The 16,926-nt window shown below is 38.8% G+C and overlaps 1 protein-coding gene across 8 annotated transcripts in view; it reads right to left on the bottom strand.

Annotated features, from left to right (window-relative positions):
• LACC1 (laccase domain containing 1) overlaps positions 1-16,926 on the bottom strand; it is a 171,234-nt gene that overhangs the window by 106,761 nt on the left and 47,547 nt on the right. For 6 of the 8 annotated variants that reach the window (XR_010136685.1, XR_010136680.1, XR_008512645.2 and 3 more), the window contains exon 9: positions 4,304-4,494. The gene's annotated coding sequence lies outside the window, so the exon portion shown is untranslated. Of the gene's footprint in view, positions 1-4,303; positions 4,495-5,241; positions 5,335-6,955; positions 7,028-9,139; positions 9,890-16,926 lie in introns of those variants that run through there. The other 2 variants (XR_008512642.2, XR_010136686.1) reach the window with 2 other exon arrangements.

Here is a 16,926-nt window from a genome sequence, read left to right as displayed (position 1 = left end):
ATCACTGTTTTACTTTCATGGGAAACTGAGACTATGGGAGGTTAAGTAATTGCTGCAAGGAACTAAATAGTAGCGGATCTCAAATTTCAACTTATCTCATTTCAAATCTCATTAAACCAGGTAAAAGATAGGGACTCTTCCTATGGAATTTTGTTGAAGACGTTGGGTTCTTTTCCTCACCACCCAAGTATTTACTCCTTAATGCTCTTTAATGTATTACCCTCTCTGGGTATTTGCATTTTAAATAAGGTTGCCAGAAAATAATATGAAGGAATTGGCATCCACTTGAATTTTATCAATCCTGTGGTTCACTCCCCTTAACCTGCCCCAGAAAATACCAGATTTCATCTAACTAATTCGTCTGAGGATTGTCCACGGAACTCACACTCTTTAAACAACAAAGGAATGTGAGATCATTATTCCTACAAGGACTTCAGAGTTCAAATGAAAGGAACACCGTGTTGGCACTGCTTAGAGCGTTGGGAAAATGAGACTGCGTGTTTCATGAATGAGAGTATAAAAATAATTTTTTGTGGAAATACATCTATCATTGGATGTGTTAGCCTTACCTACTACAGGGAGTATCCAGTCAAAATTAAATGACTTCACACCAAGCAAAAGTGCTGAGATTTGCTGATCAGGACTAGGATATGTCAGATACTTTAGAGCTAGCTCTGTGTTTTTAGTATCAGAATAAGTGATTTCTCTCTCTTGTCTCTCTAGATGACTACTGGGGGACTAACAGCTATTTAAATGCACCAGTATTATGACCTTCTGCCAATCATAGGAACATTGTTATTGCCCCAAGATAATTTACCCTCCCAAGTCTCAAGGTTACATTTCCATCATGGAGCCAGTATTTTCCATTCCTCAGGTGAGTCTTATTTGTCCAAGTACTTTGTAGCATGGTGCTTGTGTACAATGGTATTGAATATTCACTGGCAAATGCTATAGCCTCATTGTAAAACCGGGAATTAAATATGCAAGTTATTTCTTTACAATGTGATTACTGCCATGATGGTTTAATAATTTGCATTTTGCAATTTGCTATACAACAAGAACAATGTGGTAGTATTAAAAATAGTTACAAGAGACCCTGAAATTCTTGAGAGATACACCCTGAGACATGTACAAATTCCCCAAATCACAGATACCATTATAGCACAGAATTTCTCCCATAAAGTTCAGTCAAGAATTACTAAAAACTTTTAATTAACCCCTTAAGACCTTTAGAATTCTATAAATAGAGGGCTAGACTCATTTATAAGGCTAATAATACAAATCCTGTCTGGAAAACTTATTGAAACCGTTTGTGAATTAGCTTTCTTTATTTCCTTATAGAGCACATGGTAAAAGCATTCACAGCATGGATCCAAGCCACTGCCAATGTGGCATTCCCACTCCATAATTTATCCCAAACTCCTGTTTTTCTGTATATCATCTGTTTCTTTGGTTTTTAAACTTTTTCTTCACTTCTATGCCAACACAATTTGCTAATTGGTTTTAGTTTAGTTTTTGTTTTTCTGTTTGTTCCTTTGTTTAGCAGAGACATTTTCCGTAAGATACAGAGGTTTTCTTGTTTCACAAAAGGCATGCAGATGGAAAGATGAGCTAAGAACAATGAAGTCAGGCTGAGATGAGGATGCTTGTCATTGGCTAGGCTATACCCCAGATAAATTACTCACTCCTGCAAATCAGCCTCTTCTCAGTATGTAGGATTTCAATGTGCACCTTGGCAAAATTCAAATTGTTACATTATGTGGACCATTGGAATTACTTGGTAATAGTCAAAACTGTGCATGTTAATTCTCTTGATGCTTAAGGTCTTGCAATTATTTTTTAAGATTCTAATATAATCTGTAAACATATAGTCTGTTTGAGAGTGGGAGGGAGGGAGACTAAATTAGTTAGCCCCATTGTGAGTAAGAAGCTGGGTTATTTGCTTTATGCTTTAGAGACATGACATCATTTAATTCTCCTGGTAACTTTATGAGGCAGGTATATTATTCCTACTTTTACAAGAAATTAAACTCAGAGAAAATTTAAACTTCTCCAATATTACACAACTAATAATTGGCTGGGAAACAGTTCAAAGTCAGGTTTGTCTGACCCAACGATGTTATTTTCACTGGAACCTTGCTACAAAAAATGTCCTCAGACCACAACCTCATTGTCACCTGAGAGACTGCTGAAAATGCAGAATCTCTGAGAAATGTAAACCAGCTTATAATTATAGATATTGAGGTCTATCAGATCTCATTGTGGCCTAGGAAAGAATGGAAAGCAGAGAAACTGAGACAAAGAGAGACTGAAGGGGTTAACAAAGTTGAAGTCACTACTTAATTAAAAAGGTAATCTAGCTCTCTAATCTGTTTTCTCTGGAAACTTTGTACGCTGTCCTTAGGTAGCTTTAGATCCTCTGCTTCCAACTATGCTCCTCTTTTCTTTCCCTACTAGTGGTATTGCTCCTTGCTCAGGCCTAACCTAGGGGTCCTCTTTAATTATTCTCTTTTTATTGTTCTACATTGTAATGCATCACAAATCCTTTTGGATTCACCTCCAAAATAAATACCAAAAGTCAACCACCTGTCACCATCACCACCCATCTCTTTCTTGGGGTGAGACTATTATATAGTCTCATAACAATATGTATAATAACTATAACGATTGTCTCTTATTCTACTCTTCAAACTCCTGTAAGTCATTTAGTACTCCTGTAATTCAAAGTGGTATATTTAATTACTTCTAGTAACTCCTTATTGCATTTAGAATAAAGTTCAAATTCCATGATCTGGCCACTGTTTCCATCAGCCTCATTCTCATTTGTCATGCCTGAGTTACATTGACTTTTCTTTTTCTGGAACCTGTTAAGCTCATTGTCACCTCAGGGCCTTCATATTTCTCTCTGTCTGGAATGGTACATGCTACTCCCCCAGATCTTTCTGTGATCTTTCTCATCATTCATATCTCAGCTCCTTAGAGGAGACTTATCTGATCATCATAACTAGAGTAGCCTTGCCTTGTATCTGATCTTCTATTTCATTTTGCAGTTTTTTAGATTTTTATAGTACTGTTGCAGGTGGATGCCCAGGGAACCAGAGAGTGAGTAGTGGTTTTGCATGGAAGAAGTTATTAGAGGTGCTCTTGATCAACACCTGAAGAAGGGAAGGAAAATAAGAATGCTGGGAAAAGGGAGAAATTAGGCTACAACTGCAGTCTCAACGAAGACCTCAGCCAGCCCCACAGGGAGTTCTGAAGCTAGAATGGCTTTTTAGAATATACCAAGTTTCAAAACGAGGAGACAAGTCTTTATACCCCCAACATTGGATGCTAGCTGCCCCAAGAAGGCACAGCAGCTCTTAAGTTGAGACAATTTCCAAAGACGCCTGAAAGTTAAAACTGTCTGTATGCAACACTCTCAGTCTCTTGAGGAGCAAGATTTTTAGTATTGAATAGGAATATGGGCAACATCTCACCAGAGTCCACCCTTTGAATCCACTGCTTTGTATAAATTCTGGAGGCAGCTTAGTTAGGATGCTGGGGCATCTGATTCTCAGTGAAACTTATTGAGGTTTAGTGGAACAAAATACATCTCTAGCCACTGCAGCCAGTCTTGGGATCACATTCTCCCTCCTCTACTCTCCATTCTGTATGCTCTCTAAACTCGCCTAGATCCACAGGTTTATTTGTCTTGCCTGGTAACATGAACCAGACCCTTATCCTGTGGGGTCTGAGCTCTCAGTCACCATGTCCTTCTCTGATTATGGCTTTTGCACTTGTCTACTATTGTCAAACTTGGGCAAAGGAATAACAAGAGGCACCTAAATAAACAATGTGGGTGCCATATATATTCTTCCCTGTCTCCATTGTATAACAGTAGCCCAATGTCCTAATGATGCCAGGAAGCATCCCCTTCTTGCCTGTCAGTCCCTTAGCACGAAGATCTCAAAGTGCCCAAGAGTCAGCTTCAGCTTATAGTTTAGTAAGATTCCTGCTGTGTCCTCTGGTGAAAGCATTTCCTCTCTGGGAACCAGGACCACTAAACCCACAGAACCCAGAGATGCCAGGAAAGGAAGATACATCCCGCAAGCAGGTAACTGGGAGAGATGAAGGACCTCTACCCCTTAATTCCAGGACCCATGCCTCTACCCCTTAATACCAGGACCCATGTATTCTATCTAGTGGGGATGTAGCACTACATAAAATTCATTGATTACTGGTAAGCACCACACCCTAGATAATGACACCCATCCCCACAAAGTATAATCTCAAAGTTCCTGCTTCAGCTGTTCTTTGAACATACCTTTGCTCTGCTAATCCAGCAGCTTCTGGTGGTGCAGTATATGAGAGGATCGGTGGATTTCTTAGTCATGTGCCCACTACTGCATCCCCTTTCCTTTAAAGTGGGTCCCTAACTCTGATGCCAGTTTGAGTCATTCCATGCTCATAGACAAACACTGCATAGGTCCTCAAGTAGTAGTGCTGGTTGAAGCTCTGTGGAAAGGAAAGACAAACTTTTACATATACTCCCCAAATATATTCCTATTTCTATCAAAATAAGCCACTACTCTTTCCAGGGTGGAAAATGTCTAATGTGTTTAACTTGCCACCAAGTGGCTGGTTGGCATCCTGGAGGGTTGGTGCTGTACTGGGGACTCGGCATTGGTCTCTGCTGCTGGCCATGCTGATTTCTGTTGGGCTCATGCATAGTACTAATCTCTACCACCAGTGACGGTGTCTTTACTCCCAGCTAGGCAGCAGGTCATCCAGCCCCTAAATGCTAAATCAGTGTCTGTTTCCTTGATATTCTGCTAGTACTAACTGCTGCAGGTCAGGACTCCCAAGAAGTAGACTGAGGTAAAGATTAATAAGTAGAAAGTTTGTTAGGGAGTCCTCTTGGTCCTCACTGATGGAAAGGATAGAAATAGGATTAGGCAGAAGAGGTAGGGTTGTGATGTGGTCCCAACAGGGACCAGAGCTAATCCTACCAAAAGATGGAATTGACCTTCAGAGTTGTCCTGAGCTGGGTTAAGGGGGTCCAGTTATTGGAAATGACTACCCTATAGGTAGGAAACATGACCTTTGGCAGGGTAACTCTCTTCAGGTAAGGCAATTCCCAAAGAAAACTATGTTACTCAGGGTTCTCCAGGGAAACAGAGTCAATAGGATGGATAGATAGACAGATAGATAGACAGACAGATAGATAGATAGATAGAGGATTTATTGTGAAAATTGGCTCACATGATTATTGAAGCTGAGAAGTTTCATGATAGGTCATTTGCAAGCTGGAGAACCAGGGAAGCTGGTAACTTGCTTCAGTCTAAGTCCAAAGGGCTGAGAACCAAAGACCAGAGAACCTGAAGTTATAATGTCCAAGGGCAGGAGAAGACAAGTTTCCCTGCTCCAGAAGAAAGACCAAATTCAGCTTTCCTCTGCCTTTTTTGTTCTATCCAGGCCTTCAGTGGAATGGATGGTGCCACACACATTGGGTGAGGATAGATCTTCCTACTCATTCTATTGATTCAAATGCCAATCTCTTCCTGAAACAACTCTACAGACATACCCGGAACTAAAGCTTTACCAGCTGTCTAGGTATTCTTTAATCTGGTCAAGTTGACCCATCAAGTTAACCATCACAGGGTCTGAGAGGTGAAGGCTATCTACAGACAGCATTCCTAGTGACCAGGGAAATAAGAACATCATACCTGAAGGGGTGTCTGGGAAGGCTATGGTAGAGCTCATTACAAGTATGTGTCATTATGTGAAATTATTTTACTTAATTTTTTCTTTCATTTATTAAATATCTACACTAAGTAAAACTAGACTCCATGAGGGCTAATAACTTATCTATTTGGCATGTAGTAGGTAGATTCTCAACAAATATTGTTGAATTTTGAATGAGTAAATTAAAACTGATTATAACTCCTATCAAAATAACCAAAGATAATTTATAGAATGTTATTTGAGGGTACAATTTCACTGATAGATTGGAGGGATTTTTGTGTGTTTTTTGTTGCTCTCTTCTTCCTGTCTTCCTTCCTTCTTGTTTGTCTTTTTGTAGTTCAAAGCCAGAATATAAAGGTCTATAGAAGTCATAACCAGATACCTCAAAATCATTCATTTTTTGGATGCCATCAAAAGAATTGTAGATATTTGGAGGAAGGAAGGAAGGAAGGAAGGGGAGAGAGAGAGAGAGAAAGAAAAAGAGAGAAAGAAAGAGAGAAAGGAAGGAACGAAGGAAGGAAGGAAGAAGGAAGGAAAGAGAGAGAGAAAGAAAGAGAGAGAGAGAGAAAGAAAGAGAGAGAAAGAAAGAAAGAAAGAAAGAAAGAAAGAAAGAAAGAAAGAAAGAAAGAAAGAAAGAGAAAGAAAGAAAGAAGAAAATAAAAGAAAACAGCCTTAGAAATTAGTTTGCCCACCCCTGGAAGAATTCATATTTAGGAGTAACGGCATGAGGAAAAATAAATTGAACTGGAGTATTTGGGTGTGTGTTTATGTGGCATAAACCTGGGAGAGCTGGTTGCTCCCAGCAGCTGCTATGGTGAAGCCGAGACCACATCCCTTGCATATTGAAGCCATAATAGTTTCAAGAGACGTCACCTTTGTGAGGCAAGGGCTGGAAAAATGCTGTTGTTATAAAGAGCACATTTTGGGGTAAATTATTACTTCAGCTTGGGGCAAAGTTGCAAGGGTGAACTGGAAACACTTTTAGGTCCACTACAAGTTTAAAATGTGATGGAGGAGTGAAAAAAATATCAGAGTTTGGTGACTGGAATTTCTGGAGTAGTTCAGATGGTAAAGTTATGGCTCCAAGCACCAAAGGGTTACCCTATTAAACTTCAGGAAATGTCTGGGCCTCCAGTGATATTTTACTCCAACTTCAAATCACAACTTCAATTCACATTTTAAAGAAAACTAAGAAAAAAAATTAAGCTATTTTTAAATTATGTACATTTACCAATTAGATGAAAACCTAGATGCCAACTTGTTACAAAAGCCAAGTGGAACTGCAGTTTTTATCTGTAGTTACCTAAAGAAAACCACGATAAATTTGGTTAATATTTTATATCTATAACTGTTCACCTATATATCTATGTACATTTACATATGTAGACAAATAAAGATATATCAGATGCCAGCTGACTTCCAGATAGTGATTTGTAATATTCTTTTGAAGATAATACTTTCAAAACCATATTTTTTTTTTTGCTAGGATGTCTAGCCAAAACACACTTACTTTTCATAATGGCATGAAATATGTGAAGAATAAGAAAAAATACCTATGAAAACAGCTAGTGCCAAAATCAAACTGAAAATTCAAGGAATGCCAAAGTCTGAAAGGGCGTTATGTGTGCACACTAGTGAGCTGAAGTGGTCAGCCAGATTCACCAAACAGCTCTCAGTTCACTTGCAAGGTCCATTATAGGATTTTCTCATCTGCCCTGTTCATTCTTCTTTGGCTTCTGCATGAACCTAAATAAATACATTCCTTACCCAGAAGGGTGTGTCCATCCTGTGGTGTGGGTCTGGTGATTGGCTTCAGGAAGGAACTAAGTATTGAAATTGGCTGTGGACACCATGGTCTACATTGCCTTCGAGCCACAGTCTTGTTTGTTTAGGGAGAGGAACAGGCTGCAAGGAGGAGGCACCTTCTTCCTCCACTGCTGAATTTCAATGAGCAGAATCTATCAACAAAGTCAGGGCACTCTAAGGCCTGACAGGCCCCGGGCCTCTTCTGGGCTGAGGCCAGATGGGATTTGAGCCTGATGCAGAACTTGTTACATTTAATATTAAAGAAACATGAAGCAACAGCATGACCCAGGGAGGTATAGAAGTTATGGCCAGGTAGCCTTCTCTTTCCTGCCCGCTGTCTGATGCTACTCAGAAATAAAGGCATCTTCTTTTTCAGGATAACTACATAAATAATACATAATAGGTGCTAGTTACACATTTTACTACCATAATTCACAAAAAGAAAATGCCACAGCTTATAAATTGTGTGTCAATTTCGAATTTCATTTTGTCCTTAAAATGATTTCCCTTCCCTAAAACTTGAAAGCCAGTATATTCAGTTGCCTATATAAATTAACTCAACAGTTTGGGGTATGCCCGGAGAGCAGGCTTAACTTCAGTACCAGGCTTGCCAGATTCAAGGGTTCACGACAGAGCGTGGTCTGTTTCTGGTTTTATCTAGTTGTGTACTGGTGGGAAAACATTTCGCAGTGGTATCTTGTTCAGTATTACTCCTCCTAGGGTGTTTCTGTGCCCTCTCAATTTATTTCACTGACAAAAAGCATGTTTTTAATCTGTCTGCATCACTGAACTGACTGAAAAAATGGAAAGCACAAGATAGATTCTATTCCTTGTGAATTATTAAAGCAAGTTGTCAGCAACTATAAATCCTGCTAATGGATGACAGCCTCAGAAACAGAGAATACAATCTGTACAGCCTAGTGGAACAAAAGAAAGAGAATCACTTCTTGAATGGAAAATTGAAGAAATTCCTATTTAAATTTAGAATATGAATTTCAAGGCCATCCTGACAATCAACCCAAATCCAAATTACCCAATAAGTCCTTTTAAGCCATGGTTGGATAAAATTTCATACCATTTTGTTATTGTTGTTGTTCTTGTCTTTCCTTAACATCTTATCTGGTTGAGAGCAGAGTCAGCCAGAGTGATTTAAATGATGTTTCAGAGGAAAAGTTTGTGGGCACTTAATATAGATACCTTTTAAAGCCTTTGTAAAAAGGTGTAAAAATTGTATATAAAATAAAACAGATGTATGACTTTAACCACTAAATGAAACTAAAATAAAGGATATTGAGTTCATGTGAGTTCCATTCTCCCTTTTGCCAATTCTAATTCATTGTCTATTCATTTGGCAAGTGTTTGCTGGAATCACACAATAATTTATTTCCTCTCTGTTCTTTTTGCAGCAAATACTCTTGGGAAGGTATTTAGAACTTCCTGGCCAGCAAAAGAATATGAAAAAAAAAGTCTTTACTATGGTGTTAACCAAAATTTTTCTATTTCACCAGTTTGGGAGTTTATTTTTATCCATCCTACATTAGTAAATGCCAGGGAGTAGCTAAATATTAATAATGTTGTTTTTCTTTTTCAAGAAACACCATGAGCGCCACAGACTCTGATTCAAAATGAACTCATGGCCTAACATCAACGAGACACAGAGCACCAGATGTCAGGTCCAGAGCTGCCCTGCCTGGGGTGTGAAGGAGCCCCTCCCCTCTCTGAGCCTCAGTGGCCCCACATTCATATGACCTGAAGAATAAATGCCTCCTGAAGTTTTGTACTTGAGGCACCTCACTCACCCACCCTAGTCCAGTCCCTGCCTCAATGTTACTACTTTGGTAAGCTTTATGACTCCAGAGCCAACGAGTATGAAGGGCTTTCTTTATTCTGTCTCTTCACAGTGTAAGATGGGTGAAAATTTTAACAGCTCACCTTGACTCCAAGATTAATCACACTCCCAAAGCCCAGCAATAGTGGATGCTTTCTACCTGAGCTGCCACAAGTTGGGGTTAAAGAAGCATTGCTGCACCAAGAGTGTTCAGAAATTGCATCGAGGGCAGTGTCTGAATGCTGACACTGGACTGTTTTGCTCAACAGTGATCACTCCTTTAGTTCTTGTCTTGTGCTCTGGCCCTGATTTTTGCTAGCTGTGACATTTGGCTTTAGTTCCTCTTGGGTTTCTGCCTCCTGGCTTCCGCTTTGTCTCAGCAGCAGAACTTCCAACTCTGACCGTTAGCCATGTCCTTGATCTGGTTTGTCGTGTGGATTCCCTTTGGGTTTCCTGCCCTCTTTTCCCCACAGTCCTGGGCTAAGGTCTGGAGGCCATTTCAAAATCTATGATGGTCACTGTGAGTGTGTCCTGGAAGTGAAAGAGGAGGCCAGAAAAACTTGTTTTCTAATGTTCTTTTCCTACCATATAAAACAGATTTTAAAAAATATATTTTGCTCTTCTGGAATGCATAGGTGTGTTACAAAAATTAACATCTGTGAAGCCTGTGTAGATTAATGTGAAAAGCATTTGTGTAGAAGATTGCCAAGCTATTGCCTTGGCAACAACTCCACAACAGAAAAAGAAAACCTCTAACATCAGCTGTAATTACAAAGTAAAGCGGCTGCTTTTGTTTTTATCAACACAGCAACTCTGTACTTCCAGGTGCCAGTTATCCCCTTCAAATTAGCTATTGTGATAAATTATCAGTTATTTCATCAATTTCAGCAGTAAACTTCTGTCCAAAAAATTGTTTGGAATGACCTTTTGGTATTTCCTTTATGACTGGTAGCAGGCACATTAAAAAAAAATCCTTAATGGTAAAAAGTCTTTGTCCTACCAAATGTGGGGGGAAATTTAGCCATAATCTAGGAACTATTGGAAAGAGACAAGAGACAGAGACAGTGACAGGAATGGATTAGATAGATAGGTAGATAGATAGATAGATAGATAGATAGATAGATGATAGATAGATAGATAGATAGATAGACAGATAGAGATTATGTTTATCACTATTAGACCTGGCTCTAAAGTAGTAAGGTAGATGTGTGCACATGCATGCATGCACGTGGGGCAAAGGGGAGGCAGGTGTATGTGGGAGGGAGTGAGAAAGAGAGAGAGAATATCCTAGGCATTCCAATTTGTTGGTGGAGTGTGATTTTATTTCTCACCAAACAAAAGAAGCGAATGTAACAGGCTGTGCATGCTACAACTTCCACTCTTGTCAGGAAAATTTCTCAGTTTCAGTCTTGATTGGAAGCAGACATTTTTTTGAAACACAGATAATTTGTCAGCTGGAAGGCAGAAGGTCTCTTGGGACACACCACAAGAATGTCTTTCCTCCATCCAGGAGTCACACAGTCTTATCATCTCTGCTGCTGCAAACCAGCTAACACGGTTAGATGTACAGACTTGTGAACACTTTCAATTGGATTTTTGAGAAAAAGGTTACTCTCCAAACTGGTCAATTTGTTCCTAAGCTTCAAGCTCTCTCTCCCTTCCCCATCCAAAACACTTCCTTCTTTTTCTGCTTCCACTAGTCTTTATTTCATTATTATCTCCCTCAGACCCCTCTCTGCCTCTATAAAGATAAGCAATTATTTTAAGCTTCAAACAAGATGCTGCCCCTCGGGGGGCCTTCAAATGCAGTAAGTCTGGGAGAAGATGGAGGATTTGCAGATCAACAGCTCCCTGGTCGATACTCTGGGATACTTTGCAGTTAAGACAAGGGACTGATGCGGATAGTTTTACTACCTATAGAAAAGTATGCAAGTAAAGAGAAACCAAAGCCTCTCCCCTTCTCTTGAGGAATCTGGTTGCTGCTTTCCTTCCCGTTGGCAGACAATTCAATTTTCAGGTGCCCACAAACAGACAGAAACATTCTTGCTTTATGAATTCTGGTATTTCTTAACTCCTACTGTGTATGATTCCTGACCAACATTAACAATGGACTGAATTCCCTGGGATTATAATATTCCCTGAATCCCAGGGGATCTGCCTGTCAGATTCTGGTGAGGACCACCTGAGGCTAAATCAGGACGAAGGCATTCATCCTGTGTTATTGCTCCTAATTCTCCATGGTGCTATTCAACTTCTCACTCTGTAATTGGCATACCTACCTTCCCAATTTGCCAGGACTGACGATTTGCCACATTTCAGAAACTACTTTTGTGTATGCCAGATTATACTGAGGTTCCATGTTCATGGGGTTTTTAAAATCTCTTTTAATCCCTTTGATTGATAGATTACTAAAATATTTCAGGGTGGATTTGTTGGGTCTGTGTCCCTGTTGCCTAAATTCAATTCAGTTTAATTTATATATGGAATTATTACTACAGATAAATATAATCTTCAGTAAGAATTCCATAATTCCATATTTAAAGCTGCAGGGGAAACATACAAATTTAAGGCATAGTTTACATTCTAATTGGGTAGATAATTCAAGCACAAAGAGAAACTTAATATAGGACAGAGTAAAGTGTTGTGTCCTAACACATAGAAAGTTATTTATTTACTACCATTCTGTCATGTGTTGGCCATCAGGAATGGGATACTTATGAGAAAAAAGATGAAAAACACAAAGAAGGAAAAGGGCTCTATCAAACAGTTCTTACCAAAGATATGACTAACATTGAATTCTGAGAGGGGCCTGTGCTCCTCTAGTTAAACTAGAACCCTCTAAATAGTGTTAAATCAATCTGTTTTCAGGTTATAAGGGTGGAAAGCTATTACATTATTTTTGTAATGGTGAAATTCAAAGGATAGAAGAGACCTCACAGACCACTTGAGCCAACCTTCCAGAAGAGGCTGAATTCCCTCTTTCAACAGAAATCTCCCTGTATCAGGGAGAGCCCTTCCACTAAACAAACCCAGAAGTGATTCATTCACCTCCTATTGACTCAGCAGCCCATTCCCTCTTCAGACAACTCTGTTCAACTTTCTTACACTAAGAGGAAATCTGTTTCCCTAAAATCTACACCAGATGGACATCCAAATCCTTCCAAGAAAGCCCTTGGATGTCTGAAAACAGGTATTGTGACCCACCACCCATCTTGTTGCCTGTCTCATCCCACCACATTTCTCTCTTCTACAGCTAAATTCCCTCAATGGATAGCACCCCTCACAATTATTTTATTTTGTTAGAATGTAAAAATAATAAATGACTATTGTAGAAAACACATAAAAATATAAAGAAACAACCCTACAAGTGTGTGATCTAGTTGGAAAGATAAATGTGTGATAAGGATACTATAAAAGCACAAAGGAAACTGTATGTGGCATAGCCCAGAGGTAGGAAAGGGCATGATATTTAGAAAACTGGAGGATCTCAATTTGGGAAATGATCTGTATGAGAGACGGGTAAAAGATGAAACTAGAGATCCAGATGGGCAGAAACCAAATCACAAAGGACTCTATGTGTTAAGACATTTTATTTTTCTCCTAAAAGTTGTAGGGATACATGCCATTAATGTGTTTAAGGAAAGGAGAGATAAGATAAAATGTTTCTGAAAGGTCATTCTGCTGGCAGAGTGAAGAAAGAGTTGAAAGGAGCAAGCTAGGATCAAGAAGAGATCAACTGGGAGGTTACTGCAGAGAAAGAAGTGATGAAAAACAGACTGGCAGCAATGTGGGAGTGGGAGAGAGGCATGGAAAAAAATATTTACGTGATAGAGTCATTATGATTGGTGCTCAATTGAAATTTAGAAGTGAAAGGGTCTGGGAACTGAGTGCATGGCAATTTGAGGAACTGAAAGACTCAATGTGGCCAGAACAGAGTTCATTTCAGAGAAGTGGTAAGAAATGAGAGTAGAGGTATGATTGGGCCTCGTATAGGCGCTTGAAAGAGGGGTAAAGGAGTTAGAACTTCATACCCAGGACAATATGAAGGCTTTGAAGAATAGTCATCAGAAGAGTGTCCTAAGTAAGAGTTCCATTTTCAAAAAACATTCAGGTTTCAGAGTGGACAATGAATTTTAGGGGAGGGGATAAGATAGGAGGTAGAGATAAGAGTATTGCAATAATCCATCCACATGAGACAACATGGTAGCCTGGATGAGAATAGTAGGACTGGAGAGTGGTGGATTAGAAATACTTAGAATGAACTCCAACAGGACTTAGTTATTGATATGATTATAACATTATAACATAATACCTCAAGTCTAGTACACATCTACTATGTGCCTAGCACTGTGCTCAGCAGTTGGTAGGGTGAGGTCAGAGAGTAAGAAGCCATGGATAATTCTTAGGATTTTTCCTTGGTCAATACAGGATGTAAGGGCAGGTTGAAAAGAAAGACAAGAGGTTCTAGTTGATGCAGGAATATCAATGAACAGTGGAACATACATGTCTAAAGTTCAGGAGAGAGATTGGGCTAGATTTGGGAATTATTAGCATAAAGGTGGCAATTAAATAGATGAGAGCAGATGAGGTTCCTGGGAGAATGTGCAGGGTAAGAAGGGACCGTAGTCTAGATTAAAACACTAAAGAACAGAGGAAGTCGGTGACTTTTCCTGTTGACCCAGAATTGGTACTTAAGCCTGTAGCTGACAACTACTGGTTGTAAGTGCCTAACATTCTAAACATAAGTATCAATAATCTGTGCTAAATGTTCCTTCTAGGACTTACTAAGAATTTCAGACTTGCCCCTAAAATAGTCATCCCTTGAGTAGATTTACCATAAAGCTAATGAAACTTAACCTTTAGGGTCTCTCACTTGCACAGGCTGTTTCTACTGTCTCAATAATATATTTACGTCATATGTTTTTATAAAGTTTGAAAAAGTAAAATGCTTTAAATGCAACCATTAAGACTGTTCCAACTTCTCTCCATCACACTTTCCTAGAAACATTTGTTATAACAGGTTTTTGAGTTCTTCTAAGACGATGTTGAGTTGGGGACTCATTTAGTTTGGGTTTAGTGGGGTATTTTATGTAGTTCGTAGTCACTTCCAATGTATAGTTAAGTTATTGCTAGCTGCACTGGTATAGGAGAAATGTTCGTAAAACGCTCACCACGCCAATTCACTCAGAATTGTGACAAAATAATGCATGGCCAGAGGACATATAGTGATATGAACATTGCACTTGCCACTGGAAATACACAAGTAGCAAAGAAAAACAATATGAAATGTTTTGAACTAGAGGCTAGTCCTTTAGAAAATTCTTCCAAATCTTACAAATCATATATGAAACTAATTTGGTCAAGGTTTTCCCACATTTGACAAAAATCCTAAAAATGTATCTAACTATTCCTATAATGAGTTGTGAAACAGTTTATCCTTTGAAGAATCAAAGGGTAAAAGAATACATGTCAAAATTATATTAAAGAAATTAATTTAAGGTTGAGCACAGTGGCTCACATCTGTAATCCCAGCATTTTGGGAGGCCGAGGCAGATGGATCATTTGAAGTCAGGAGTTCAAAAGCCTGGACAGCATGGAGAAATCCTGTTGCTACTAAAAATTAAAAAATTAGCCAGGCAGTATTAGTGCGTGCCTGTAATCCCAGCTACTCAGAAGGCTGAGGCAGGAGAATTGCCTGAGCCTGGGAGGCAGAGGTTGCAGTGAGCCAAGATCACACCACTGTACTCCAGTGTGGGCGACAGAGTGAGACCCTGTCTCAAAAAACAAAGAAAAAAAAGAAAAAAGAAATTAACTTAAAAACATATCTTTTTTCCAAATTTCTTGTAGTAATTGTCAAGTTTCCAAAATGTGTAATTTAGTATGATCATTAATAAAAAGTAAATAGAAAAAGCATAGAGGTATTTATGTATTTATTGTATTATTTTTGTAGAGAAGGTGTCTTCCTATGTTGCCCAGGCTGGTCTCAAACTCCTGGCCTCAAGTTATCCCCCTGCCTCAGCTTCCCAAAGTGCTGGGATTATAGGCATGAGCACTGCACCTGGCAAAAAGCATAAATTTAAACTCAACAATCACCAATTATATTAAATGTAATTGATCTAAACACACCAAATAAAAAGCAGAGATTTGTCAGATTGGATAAAATCAAAAAATAACTACATGCTGTCTGTAAGAAACCCACTTTAAATTTAAAAAGCAGATGGGTTAAAAGTGAAAGAATGAAAAAAGATCTTCCATGCTAACACTCACTAAAAGAAATCTAGAATAGTTTTATTAATATCAGATAAAGTGCATTTCAAAGGAAAGAATTAGCTGGAATAAAGAGGGTCATTTTTAATGACAAAGGAAGCAATCCATTAAGAGGACATGACAATTCTAAATGTTTTTGCACCTATTATCAGAGAGCTTCAAAATACATGAAGCAAAAACTGATAATACTGGAAAAAAGAAATAAATAAATCCACTGTGAAAACTGAAGATTTCAACACCCTTCTCTCAATAATTGAAAGTGGATGAAAATTCATGAAATACATAGAAGACTCAAACTGCACTATCAACAAACCTGACCTAACTAATCTTTTAGAAGACTACATCCAACATTCACAGAATACAGGTGGTCCCTGACTTAACAATGGTTTGAGTTACAGTTTTTCAACTTTAAGATGGTGCAAAAGCCATATACATTCAGTAGAAACTCTACTTCGAATTTTGAATTTTTATCTTTTCTCGGGCTAGTGATATGTGGTACTATACTCTCTCAATACTGGGCAGCAGCAGTAAGCCAAAGCTCCCAGTCAGTCACAAGATCACAACAATAAACAATCAATACTCTACAGCATACTCTGTTACCAGATGATTTTCCCAACTGTGGTCATATGTAAGTGTCCTGAGCACGTTTAAGGTAGGTTAGGTGAATTAAATGCATTTTCAACTTAATATATTTTTAACTCACAATAGGTCTATTGGGACATAACCCCATCATAAGTTAAGGAGGAACATCTGCACACATTTTTTTTTTAACAAATGCACATGGAACATTTACCAGGTATATTCATTTCCTAGGGCCACCATAACAAAATACCATAAACTAAGTGACTTTAAAAAAACATAAATGTGTTATCTTCTAGTTCTAAAGGCTAGGAGGCTAAAATCAAGGTATTGGCAAGGTTGGTTTCTTCTGGAGGCCCTGAGGGAAAATCTGCTTCATGCCCTCTCTCCTAGCTTTTGGTGGTTACCAGCAATCCTTGGTGTTCCTTGCTTTGTAGGTGTGTCACTACGATCTCTGCCTCTGCCATCACATGGCATTCTTGCTGTATGTGTCTGTGTCAAAATTTCTCTCTTCTCATAAGAACAACAGTCACTGGATTAGGGTCCACCCTAATCCAGTATGACCTCATCTTAACTTGACTACATCTGCATCTGCAAAGACCTTATTTCCAAGTAAGGTCACATTGACAGGTACGAGGGGTTAGGACTTAAACGTGTATTTTGAGGGAACAAAATTTAACCTGCAAGACCATACATTTAAGAGGATTGAAATAACACATATT

The sequence above is a fragment of the Pongo abelii genome, chromosome 14, assembly GCF_028885655.2.
Source record: "Pongo abelii isolate AG06213 chromosome 14, NHGRI_mPonAbe1-v2.0_pri, whole genome shotgun sequence".
Lineage (NCBI taxonomy): Eukaryota > Metazoa > Chordata > Mammalia > Primates > Hominidae > Pongo > Pongo abelii.
Note: the sequence above shows the minus strand (reverse complement) of the source record. Positions and strands in the feature narration are given on the sequence as shown.